General features: G+C 43.6%; 1 protein-coding gene across 5 annotated transcripts in view; it reads right to left on the reverse strand.

Annotated features, from left to right (window-relative positions):
* Nucleotides 1-13,144, reverse strand: part of EVA1A (eva-1 homolog A, regulator of programmed cell death) — a 224,174-nt gene that overhangs the window by 109,640 nt on the left and 101,390 nt on the right. Inside the window, exon 1 of one of the 5 annotated variants that reach the window (XM_080389251.1) lies at nt 2,731-11,868. The exons of the other annotated variants lie outside the window; for them this stretch is intronic. The gene's annotated coding sequence lies outside the window, so the exon portion shown is untranslated. Of the gene's footprint in view, nt 1-2,730; nt 11,869-13,144 lie in introns of those variants that run through there. 5 annotated transcript variants of the gene reach the window in all.

Genomic DNA, 13,144 nt, shown 5'->3' on the forward strand with positions numbered 1-13,144 from the left:
ACAAATATCAGCAGTGAAATCCTCAACTCACCAGTTGCCAGGCTGCTCCAGCTCAACCTGCACTAGCCAAGATGAGCAGAAAAGCAGATTTTTTTTTTCAATTTTTTCAATTACAAATGGGGATGAAATCCCCTAGCACAGAAAGTAAGGCACTGAGATTTTAAAAGCTTATTTTACGTGGATTTTTTGCAAACCTTAATATTGAAAATATATCCAGGAAAAAAGTCACCTGTTGGGACTGCAGCACATAAACCATACAATAATTTAGTTGGAAGGAATACCCCTGGAGCAGATCCAGTCCAACCTCCTGCTTAAAGCACAGCCAGCTTTGATGTTACATCAGGTTGCTCAGGAATTTGCCCAGGCAAGTTGTGAAAATCTCCGCAGATAAATATTCCCCAAACTCCTTGGGCACCTGTTCCAGAGCTAAACCACTCTCCAGGTGAAGAATTTTTTTCCTTGTACCAAATCAGATTTCCATTGCTGCAACTTGTATTCATTGCTTTTGGTGTTTGGTTTTTCTGTGCGTTTCCAAGAACAGTCTCTTGTAGAGCTAAATATTAGATAGCAGAAAACAGCAATAAGATCCCACCCTGAGCCTCTCTTCTTGAACCTCTTTTCCAGCCCTGAGCCTTCTCATCTTGCATCTGAACAAAACCAGGTCCCTCAGCATTTCCCCACATGCTGTGTGCTCCAGCCTCCTGACCAGCTTGGTGGCCCTTTGCTAGACTTGTTCCAGGTCTTCAACATTTCTCTTTGTCTAGGGAGCCCTGAACTGGGTACCTCAGTACTCCAGCTGAGTACTGAAATGCCAAATGGAATGAATAAACCCTCTCCTTGATGTGCTTACAATATTCTTGCTAAAGAAGTCCTGTAACTACTTAGTCACCATTGCCACAAGGCCACATCACTGACTGAAGTTCAGCTTCTTGTCCCTCAAGACCCATTGATCCTTTTTCTGCAGAGTTGCTTTCTAGCCAGCTGGTCCCTAGCCTATGCTGTTGGAGATGTTATTCAGGTGCAGACCTTTGCACTTGCCTTTGTTGAACTTCACAAGGTTTCATAAGGTTTCTCCAGCTCACTGTGGTTCTTCAAGGTCCCTGCCCCTTGCTGTAAAAACCGTCCTGTTGAATTTGGTACCACCTACAAACTCTGACCTATTATCCAGGTCATTACTGAAGATGTTAAGCAATACTGACGTCTGACTGCTTTTAAGTGGCTGCCAGTCTGACTTCAACAATGCTTTGTGGAGGTTTCTTGTAGCCCTCCATGTCCTTGGCTTTTGTGGCAAACAGCCACAATTTAGGCAAGTCTTTACTATTGCCACTGACCTCCAACTCCTAGTGAGCACCAAAAGCTGGTGAATGCAGGAGTGGCAGAAAGTCATCTGAGGCACCTACATTACAAGGTCCAGCTAAACTCTACTGACGGCACCAGGCTCCCACATGGTAAATCCAAATACTCTTCTCATTTTCCCCATGGTAAGGCCTGACCCATTCTCTTGGAATCAGTCATAGTCTTCCAGCCCTGAACAAAAAACATGGACTCTATGGACAAAATTTGACAAAATATTCACTTCAAAGGCATCCCTTTGGTCACTACAGGGAATTTTCCCTGTTTTTTCCTCCACACAATTTCTAAGCACAAATGCCTTGTGCATTCCCATAAATGCAAGAGCAAGCAGCCAGCAGTACTGTGGGGGAGGACTACCGATACTGAAATTAGCTTGGTCTCCTCTCTTGGTTTTCTGATCTGTCGACATGTTCATCCTTCACATAACACATTGTACTGAAATATGTAAGAGCAGCAATCAAAACCTCCAAACAGGACCGTCTCCCTTATACCGTTCAAAGGATTTGTGATAAGAAGGTCATTTAGCTGGATGCCAAAATGTCATATTCATGCATCCTGATTCCTTAGCTAACTAGCACTGAAGATATCGATAACACATCTGAGAGATGGCTGAGTGATAGATAAGACTACAGCACCCTCATAAATCACAGCCACCACCATGTCATTCAGAGCTATAGAAATGACAACATGGTATTTTCTTTTACCCCATGTCTCAGGAGCATAAAAAACACTCAGCATCACTCCTGTTGGCTGTTACAAAGCCCACGTAGGTAATTTAACTTCCAAATGTAAAGAAGTCCTTATGGAGCTGGGTTAAACTAAGCTCTCCAAGTATACCAGTACCTCTTCAAGAGGTGGTTCCAGATCAGAAGTCTTCCCCTCCAGGTGCCCATTCCCAGTGCTCAGAGAGGCCAGAAAACAGTCTCTCTTATCCATAAAGCACGCAGTTAGCCTCTCAAAAAGATGCAGGGAAGCCAGTCCCAACAACGTTGCAAAGAGTTGGGCTAACATCCCCTTCAGCCAAATTCACAATTTTCACGTCTTCAGAAGTGGGAGACTAGATGTGGCACTCTTATTGCACCAGATGGTGTGCTCATTCAGGACATCTCCTTTCTTTTGCTGCTTGCTTGCTAAATGCAAACTACAGGTGTTATATGAAATACTGTCCTGGCACCACTGAAAAGCCAGTGATCCCACGTACTAGATATGGGAAGGACACTCGCAAATGCCAACACCATATCGCTAAGTCCGAGGTAAGTACTGCTAAGCAAAGCCAGGCCCCTGCCAAGAGCCTTTTAAAGCCCTCAAAGCTCAAATCCCACAGCAGAGCAATAAAAAGCACTTTAAGACCTCATAGATGATAGAGAGCCCACTTACACAGGTTAAGCCAGAGTCACCCTCGGCCTTCATTAGTCTTGGATTGCTTCAGTACACTGCTGAAGAGCAAATATGAATCCTGGCTATGGTGAAACTTCCACATGTGAAAGTGTTTAAAGATATCAACTGTGCTTTCGCAATATGGTATTTTAAGCTAAGGTTTGGGTTTAGGGGAGAGTGGGATCAGCTCGCTTTATCCTCTTTACTCCTTGGCCCCACTTTCTAAAGTTGCACATCCCGCCAGCCTTGCTCCTGGTACAAGGTAAATTCCCTTTTTCAGGATCACTCCACAGATGCTGACTGCTGGCCAGTTTCATTTCTCAGGTCTTTGTCTAGGCCTCCAGTCGTTAACTCATCTTTCCAGTCGCACTTAGTATGATAATACTCCTTGATCTACTGTCTTTATCAGCCCAACCTCTGACAGAGTAAAAACCCAGATCAGATGGCAACAAAAGCACGCTGGAGGATTTTACCAGCTGCAGGCAGCATTGGCTTTAAAACTGAAATCAGTCTGAGTGATGTAATGTCCATATCATCAAGCTCACCGCAATGAATGGATTTTAGTCAGTTTCAGGCTGCTTCCCAGCATGACTATTTCTTTATTACCTCTTCCTGGTGAAAAAAAGAAATCAGAGCCAATGCCTATTAATCACATCCGTTACTTTGGTTACTCACTATTACTTGTTTTTCTCCAATAAGGGTGACACATCCAAATCTGAAATCCAAGCCATACGTTGCTGCTTTTGATTGCAAAACTTATGTGGGTTTGAAATAATGTTTTCAAACAGTTGAATTTTTGCATTACAGTAACTCTTAGATGCTCTGGTGGAGACGAGAGCCTCTTCCAAGGCAGCAGTCATCACAGATGGATCCACAAACAGCTTTAGACACCTAGTTTTGAGACGGGTGACTAATCCCACAGCGAAGTTGGACACATGCCAGATGCTCAAGAACATCCATGAATCTGTTAACCTCATGATCAGACTCACCTGCCATATCAGTCTTGAGACTACAAAGGCAGGTTCCTGCACAGATGCAGCAGGCTGTCCAGAGCAAGCAGGACCATGCACACCTGAATGCATGAATACATTAGCATCCTGTAAGGCTGCCAGGTAGTGGTTTTCCACAGGCTGTCCGTGGATCTGGAAAGGCAGCAGAGCACAGAGCGCACCCCCATACCAACATGCGTGCACTTAAAAATACAACAGAGCCTGAGAAGAAAACTCCACCCACTCATCAGAGGACACATTCTCAGAGTCTGTGAATTTAGAAAAAACCAAACTAGAATTGGAGTGCTCATTCTACTTTTTCAACAAACAAAGCATAAGACCTGGAAGTATCAAAATGGCCAAATGACTGGCTGTAATTAAAGGCTTCAGGGAGAGAATCACTGCCTAAAATACTATTTCCAGCAGTGCATGAGAGGTAAGTGATTAGGAACTGGAACAGGACTGGTGGTACCTGATCAAAAGACAAATTCTGTGGCACATTTTGGGTCAGTGTAAAAGGCATCAGGAGCAGACCTGCATCTCAAATTAAAAAAAGTCAACAGAACCCTAGCTTTCCTTGCCATCTTTTGAGGACCAGATGAAAGGAACAACCTAAGATAAATATTCCCTTGAGGAAAATTTACAATTGACAGCTCCAGGAGGAAACTCCTCCCAAGCAGAGGACACGATTTTTCTCCAAAACATGCAGCGTGATTTCTTGCTAAAGAATAAAACAGGAAAAGTTACTTACTCAGAGCTATGAAGCAGAGAGGACAGAATGAAAGACGGAAGATGTAGGAGTCAATTAACTAAGAGGAGAGAAATCTAGTTCCTGCAAAGAAAGCTGACAGATCCCTGAATCAGCGCTGTGGTTATCTACTCATCTGCCAAAGGAGAAAGCAGACTTCCATGGAATGGCAAAAAGGATGTAAGCAGGAAGAAAGTAACTCCAGCCTTGCAGGTGAGGCAGCTGCCTAAATTCCTTAATTTTTTACCTAGGAGAGACTCAAAACTGCCTCATGCTGCAGGAGAATCTCTATCATAGACAGGAGGGAAGAAAGTTCTTCCAGTCTTGGACAGTTTCTCATTTATTTTAAAGGTGCTCCATTAGCTGCAATAGATACAAAGTTCAGCTCCTTTATAAAGTGTCAGCTGCTGGAGGTGTCTTAGCCTGTTTCAGCACAAATTATTCAAAATTAGCCATCCTAGCAGTCTGTGAAGGATGTCTTCATAGAGTATTGATGACCAGCCTGTACCAGGAACAGTATATCAAATTCCAGGCATTTTCAGCTTAACCCATGCCCATTAAGTTTGATGCTCTTTTTAAAAGCAACCACAGAAGAGAAGATAAAAATGGGCTAAACGATGGACAAGATGAAGATGGGATAAAGAAAAGACATAAAGATAGGCTTTATCCACTTTCTCTCTACAGTAAGCAGCCTGGGAAAGTAATTTCTTTATCAGCATAGTGCTGTCACACGGTTTCAGACAAAGCCAACAGAAATACACCAGATTTTTCTTCCTTGCCATGGCACACAAGGCTCTACAGAGGACATAAGGACACAAGATAAAACCACAGGGAGCATAGAAGACAAGAGGGAGAAAACCAAACTACAGATACTTAGCCCTTAAAACCAACCAATTAAAACAAAAGACTCCCCTTAAACAAGAAATGATGCAGAAGCAGATGTGTAAAGAGGAAAGCTCAGGAGCAGAGAGACCCAACACAATGAAAAGGCTGTCTTTTTGGAAGCCAGAACAAAATGGGCTTCAGAAAACCTGCACAGTCAATCTGTTCCAAGCACAAGAGAATCCTCTTCAAGTAGGGAAACGAAAGAAATCAATTCATTGGAAGAGATTGTTAAAAGCACTTCTGAGCTGTAAGCATGGGCTCAGGAGAATTTTTGCTTGATAAGCCACTGGTCTATGGAAAGGGTTTGTACTCAGGACTGGTGGGGTAGTATCACTGGGGATTTGGCCCACACATTAGGTCTGGGTTCCCAGGTCCCTGCTCCCCAGCTGTGGTATAAGCACGCTCTGATGCTGTGCAGAAGGGTCAGAGAGATGCTCCAACATCCCATGGTCAACATTGAGGCCAAGAAGAGGCTACCTCCCCCACAACAGCATCAGTCCCAGCATGCTGTTTCTTTTTCTATGAGCTTTACTTTTGAAGGAGTTTCTATTTGGTTTTTGTTTTGGCGGCGCTGGGCTCTTTGGTGTCACAATGTGCTGGGTTTCTAATATAAATTGCCATCATCATTATTACAAATAGCAGCAGGAAACTTTGTGTTGGTGCAACTGGATATAGCATCTATGTCACTGAAAACAGCTGGCCAAAAAATCTACATGCAAACGTTAGAAGGATGTGCAGAGAAGGCCAGCTTTACATTAAAAAGTACATTTTAATGAAAAAGAGAGAAAAATTACTCACCACACACTTAATAAAACTTTGGAAACTTCAGCAGTAGGCCAGAAAAGAGAAAATTATTTTAGAAGAAACAAACCTTATCTAGAAACTTCAGCTGAAGGATCAATTGCAGGTTTACTTACAAATGCTATAGGTACATGTAGAAACGGTTTATTAACGTGAACTCAAATCATCTTATCACCTTTGTATCTGGAACCAGAACTTATATAAAACATATGAGGCTCCAATTTTGCAGAGACTGACTCAGTGTGTAAAGTTGAGCAAATTAATAACATTTTGCAGGTTTGGGTGCTAAAGTCAGAATCTGAGGATAGCTTCAAACTTGGCTCCAAGAAGTCTCAGAGAACAAAGCAGTTTTGGTCTGGCAACGACAGTAAAATTTTATTATTTAATTTGCACCAGAGATGAGTTGATTGTGGGCTGTAAGGCATTCAAGATAAAAAGCAAAGCTAACAGCTTTTGTTTCACCCACTAGAAGATAGGCATGGTGCATTCAGTGCATCTACTGCTCTGTGAAGTTCCTGAGTTCATTTGTCCTTCGTATTTACTACAGCCCAACAAAAGTATTTTCCTGAACATAAGTATCATTCCACAAATGCCTAGACCTAAGTTGAAACAACATCTGAGTCAAAGAATCATAGAATCATTTAGGTTGGAATAGACCTTTAAGATCATCAAGTCCAACCCTTAACCCAGCACTGCCAAGTCCATCACTAAACCATGTCCTTCAGTGCCACACCTATGCTTTTTTTTTTAAACACTCCCAGAGATGGTGAATCCACCACCTCCCTGGGCAGTCTGTTCCAATGCTTGAACGTCATCTGGATGCCTGATCTTTAAAAGCTGTGGGACTGGTCCACTGCTTTTTAAAAGACTACCTGGCTGACACAATCTGCAAGTCACTTCTTGCCCTCGGTTCCTAAAATAAAGCATGGCATGCTTGCAAACTCACAGGTTTCACGTTACCTTTGTTTCTCAGGCCCAGCATTCACCACTGTGGTAATTTTGTAATATTCTTGAGTGACATCTGAGTTATTTTAAGAGGAAGTTTATCAGTTCTGAACAAGTTACACTGGTTTTCATTCAAAGTAACTCCGTGATGATAAATTGAGATGCTATAGATTTAAATCTCTTAAGTTCTGCCCCTTTATTATTAGGACTATATTCTGGCTTTGCTTTTAACTAATAGTTGTGCAATAGGCATATTTTATAAGATCAGCGGCTAAAGAAGTTGATAGTGATACAACTGATACCCACTTTACTTCCTCAAATATCATACCAATATCATAAGAGAGCCCGCTAGTGCTATTTTAATTGTTACTTTCAGAATTTTTATTTACAAGCACTGCATGAGGTCATACTCCACTGTAAATAACTTTTTAAAACCAAATTGACCCTTGGATTTGAGAAGGCTTTTGCCCAGAAGCAAATTTGGATGGATTTTTTTTCTTTTATTAAAAAAATAGCAATTGTGTGCATATAAAAACAACTTCATATAAATCTTTTTTATGATTCTATGGAATCCAACAATAGTTTGAGTTTTCTAGAAAAAGCTGTAAAGTGATTTTAATTACCTCCTGGTGTTTTGAGACAACAAGTGAAACACACAAAGTATCTAAAATTGAAAAACAACTTTCTGAAAGCAGGCTTTGTCCCACTTTAACATAGCATTCTAAATGGGAATTTCATTTCAATTTAAATTTAATAAGGTATAATATGTGAATTGAACAGCAACTGATATTTATTTAGCCTTCAAACTTGGATACTTGTGGGTTTTATTACATACAAGCAGATTGGCCTCTAAAAACATGTTCTTAATCACGAGCTATACACATAATAAAGTAGTTTCTGCACTGGATGTAAATGAAATGTACATAGAGTCACACCTACAGGCAGGGGAGCTCTGGAAACCTGGTGTGCACATTAAAAAGACGCAGTCTAACTCCCTTCCACATCTGCTGCTCATCCCACAACCCAGCCTTACAGCCGTTTTAAAGGCCACCATCTCCCATACGGTGAAATCAGGACATAACATGACAGCATTTCAGGCACAAGCACTCGAACCTGCTAAAGGATGGCCATGCTACATGGCATTACCTGACCAGCGCGGATTTCAGTGGATACCCCATCTTCTCCTGCTTCCCCGGTACCCCACTGCCTCCCCCATCAGTGCCAGAGCTTACTACCCCACATTGCTCCAGCTCCACAGTTTGAAAGACTTTTATTTTTAAGTATCTCACTTAAGACCAAGATTAGGGCACAGCCACAAACTTGCTGATGGAAACACAGGGTGGAAAATGGTCACGGATGGTGAAACAGAAGAGAGCCAGAAATCCATTGCTGGAGGGGCAGCAGTCTCTTAAAACCAGCTCTGTGTTGGCAGGAACAGTAACATGTACCATGGAATAAAAGGGATTTTTTTACTGTATGTATTTCATACTTATTCACATGCTAGATCTGATCACAGATAAACAAACTAGAAGGGTCCATTATTTATATGGTATAATAAATATTTATATGAGGGACTGTGAAGGCTCTGGTTCAAGTCATATATACATCTGCATTAAAAGGAGGAAATCGAAACAAACTGGGTTGGATCACCTTCTGCCACTACATTAAAATGAAAAATGCCAGGGAATGAGCACCTAAAGCACAGGCTCCTTTGCTGAACTCATTCCTCTGCTTTTCCATTATCAGATCCCATGAGTTAGAGTGTACCAGCACCACTGACCATCTGAGTTTCCTCAGGGCTTTGTAAACGCATCCATTTTCCCCCTACAGAGGCACAGGATAGAACTTGTGTGTCAAGTGACAAGGACATTTCACTTCTCAGCAGACTACTCAGCTTAACCCACACACCACAGCCCAATGCTAGGCTTTGGAGCCAGAGTTCCCAGGATCTCGCACCGACTCCCAAACCAAGCCCGGATTCCTTCTGCCCAGGGTGAGGAGTTAAACTGCTGTTAGCACTTTGTGTACATGATGAAAAAAGACAGGATCCTTGAGAAGGAGACCTGGATCCTGATGTTAGAGGTCAGCTGAACATGTCCATCTCACTCTAGTTCAGGTGGGTAGCTCCCATAAAAATGTACATGTGAACATGTCAGGTGCCCTGAATATGATCAAAGACATCACTCCACTGAATGATAAAAAAAAAGTTAATCGTTTTGCATCCAGGTTCTTCCTCCTCAGTCTCCATTAGGTAATTAGATCACCACCTTGCAGGAAAAGGCCGTTTTTTTAAATCTGCTTCTCTTGCTATAAAGAAGTCACTCGGAGATGCAGGCAGAGGCAGCTTTAAAGAGCACAATAAAGGGGCAAAGGGCTCACTAGGCTGAGGGATATTAATGGTTTGCTGCTTGCCAACAGCCCTTTCCCCAGAGACCTCCCTATGCTCTGCATATTCTCTTGGTACGTGCTGGCAGCAAAGTGGAGGCTTTATTAAGAGAGTTACAAACAAGGTCAAATTCCTTTAGGAGGTTTTCAGAGTTCCCAAGGCTTTCAAGGAGTGGTTCAGCTGTTTGCAGGGGCTTCCCATTACGGTCAGAGACACAAGTTTCAGCACGTTGCCAGTTAAAAGAGGATCCTGGCAGATTTTCTCTTTACCATAACAGGGATAGGATGAAGTTCTTCACAAGAACTTTCCCTTCACAGATGCTAAGCACATTTGTATAGATGTTAGACAGAGAGAAAACTTGTGTCTGGCACGGCATGGTGTGTGAAGCCTGACTTGGAGATCTTACATCACCCAAAACCAGCACAGCGATCGCTGGGTTATGCAGGTGATAAAGGACTGCAATGTCACCATACCTCAGATGCCTCCACCTGAGCACCAATGTATACCTCATGTCTCTGTAGAATCCGAGAAACTCACCATTAGTGGACTTTACCTCTTCAACGCTCCTACAGCAGTACAAGGACTTGGTTTTGAAGGCAAAACCAATACAATTTTCATTATTTGTTCCCTTACCTTATGGCAGAGCCAAAAATATATACAATGCTTTATTAGGCCACCCCTCCTCCCCATCTTAGACCTCAGCAGTTAAAAGCTTCATCTGTACAAATTAGATTTCTATATTCAACCCACATGCGCATTTTGTTCACAGAAAAAATGGAATAAAGTTTTCTGAACTGTTTCTCATTAGGAGAGGAAGAAAAGATACCCTTCCCCACCTTTGGGGCAAGTGTGGGTTCTTCACTCATCGAGAAACTGATGCTGCCTGGATAAAAATAATCACTGCAAACTTGTCCAGGACCTACTTCCCGGGAAAAGGCCCTTCGCCAAGGCTCAGACTTGACACAAATCATCAGTCCCATGAAATTTAAACAGAATAAATCTTCCATGTGCAGAACATAGCTGGGTTCTGCCTTACGGGAACTGGATGCTGCCGCGAAGTCTGAGTCATACGGTCATATTTGTAAGATCAGCTCGTTGCGAATGTCTGGGATCAAAGGCTGTCATGGAGCAGCCCTCCCTGTATCACGGGGCTGTGGAAACGTGCAGAGAAATGTTCACTAGCTAGAGAAAGCTTTGATTTATAAGCCGTGATGTTTTCACCTGCTCCTGAAGGAACAAAGTTGCCTGCTGGGCAAGGCAGGCCCGTAGCAGGAGTACAGTTTCTGGAGCAGGCTGGGGGACTGCACGCTGCTCCCACGATTGCTAGCAGCAGCTGGGAGCACACCCCCCTCACTTCAGTGCTGCAAATGTAGGCAGGACTATTATTTCTTGCAGTGTGCTGTGGGGAAGCACAGTGTGAATATGCTTTTTTCTGATTTGGGTTGCAGATGGATCCTACACCAGTTTCTCCTGTGGGGCCAAGAGAAGTGATAACCACAGCCACTAGCAGACCTGGACAAACACTCTCAAATATAGCTGGGATTTGAAAGATGGAGCATGGTGAGTCAAAAGACCACCTGCTTGCTAACATGTTTTGTTTTTTTAAGTTAAGCTCACACACACACACTCCACTTAGGATTTCAGCACACAAGGGGACATCAGCATCAACAGCTATACTGTCTGTCTTATACAGTGCGCAAATGCCTGGGAAACCCTGGGGAAGACATTGCTCCAAGGTTAAGTGCCTCACCCCTCATCCCCAGCCCTGCAGGGCATGCAGCCAGCCAATGTTCCAGAGATACTGTCCACCCTCCCCTTGCTGTTACGCAGGCAGGACATACCTCCCCCCTCAGGACCCCAGCAGCACCAGGCTGACTTAACAGATACAAGAGATGCCCTGCAACTCCAAGCATGCAGATATTTGCTCTTGTCCAACAACTGTCATTTTTAGCATCAGCTCACAGCTTAAAACCTTGCACTGGATTTCAGTGTAAAGCTGCCTCTGCATTCCCACCACTTGCTTGGCATTACATTGTCTTATACTGAGCCTGCTCTTGTAACTGGTCTCATTTAAGAGCTGACACTGGAGGAAGGCCCTGCCTGGTCCCAGCAGCAGACTCCATGCCACACTCCAGGATCCAATACCTTATTTCCTTGGGCAAACAGTCCAAATTGTAGATATCATAAAGGCCAGTTTGAAAACAACAGGGCATACAAGCTCTGTAGATGGTATGGCACATGCAGCCCTGCTGTCACACCTCACTGCTTGTCCTCTTAGCTACAGCCTTGCTCTCCCAGCTCCACTGCTTCCCATCCCATTTTTGAGTGCCACATACCCTGCTCTCAGCCAGTACAAGTTTCCAGAGTTTGCATCCGGGTAAAACTTTACCCTTTGTGGCTTCACATAGAGTTTTGCTTCACGCCAATATTCAAGAGCCAGTCCCAGCACTAGCACCTTGTCACCAGTACGTGCCTGTTCCTGCTCTCCCAGCTCGGACAAAGGAGCAGTGTGCTCACGTCTATGCTAGAAACCCATCGTGTTTCGCTGATTTGGCAAGTTACCACCCAGCAGCCGAACTGCCACAGCACCCAGCACACACAGTCTTAGCCCATCCCAAACACCACATGAAAGAGGTCTAGGCTAACCTGTTGCACATGTCTGTTATGGCTTCTGCACCCCGGACAACAGAAGCACATCCAGGGACATAGGTCACCTCAGGAAATGGGAGATGTCCTTGTTAAAGGACGGTAACTCTTCTCCCAGGCATCTGAACCATGGGGCTGGGTGGGACACCCTGCACTACTCAGCTGTGCTGCAAGTGCTCAGATTTTCACAGCTACACAACTGAGGTGCTCACCACGCTGCACAAATAACCCAACTGGCCTGATTCCACCTGTGGTTTCCTACTGACACCCAGCATCTGCCTATCATATTTCCAAGCAGTCACTTCATATGCTTCCATTTGAATAGCATTTAACTCCTTAAGAGCACTGGACCACCAGCTATGAAGCCAAAGATCCCCAGATACAGCGGAACAGATACCAGCACAGGCAATAGCAGCAGCTCGAGCTCCCCTGTACAGCCCCTTCTAAAGCCTTTCCCCCTCTGGAGGCGATTCCTTTGGGAATCCAGTTAATTTCATCTCACCTCTGCAGAGCAAGACGATGAGAAATTCTGACCACAGGATTTTGTGCTGCAGGCGGTTGCTTTCTCTACCACAGCCTAAAATATTCAAAGTCATTTCACATTGGCTCAAAACAGACAGTTCTAGTGACTTTTTTCTAAACTTACTGATCTTACACACATGAATGTGAGACTATGATAGCCTGAGAGTAAAGCAGCTGCTTGAAGGTACTGTAAGTAAACAGTAACACGACGCAACTTAACAACTTGCTTTTTGAATTTTCACCCCTTGCTTTAACTTGAAGTTTAAATGCAACTTCAAGGCTTGGCTTGGGCGCAGATGGTCCATAACATCCACCAATAATATCCTCCTCCATATTATAACTAGAGGTTCAGTCTATGAACCACCAGAAGGACAGAAAATCAAACAAGAAATTCAAGGTCTACCTTCAAGCATATAATCTGATGAATGCGCTAAAAGTCTGCAGCTTGGTAACTTGGGTAGGGCATCTAGCTGAACCTCAGTTTAGTGCTCA

Source organism: Falco punctatus, assembly GCF_963210335.1.
Source record: "Falco punctatus genome assembly, chromosome: 5".
In the NCBI taxonomy this organism is placed as follows: domain Eukaryota; kingdom Metazoa; phylum Chordata; class Aves; order Falconiformes; family Falconidae; genus Falco; species Falco punctatus.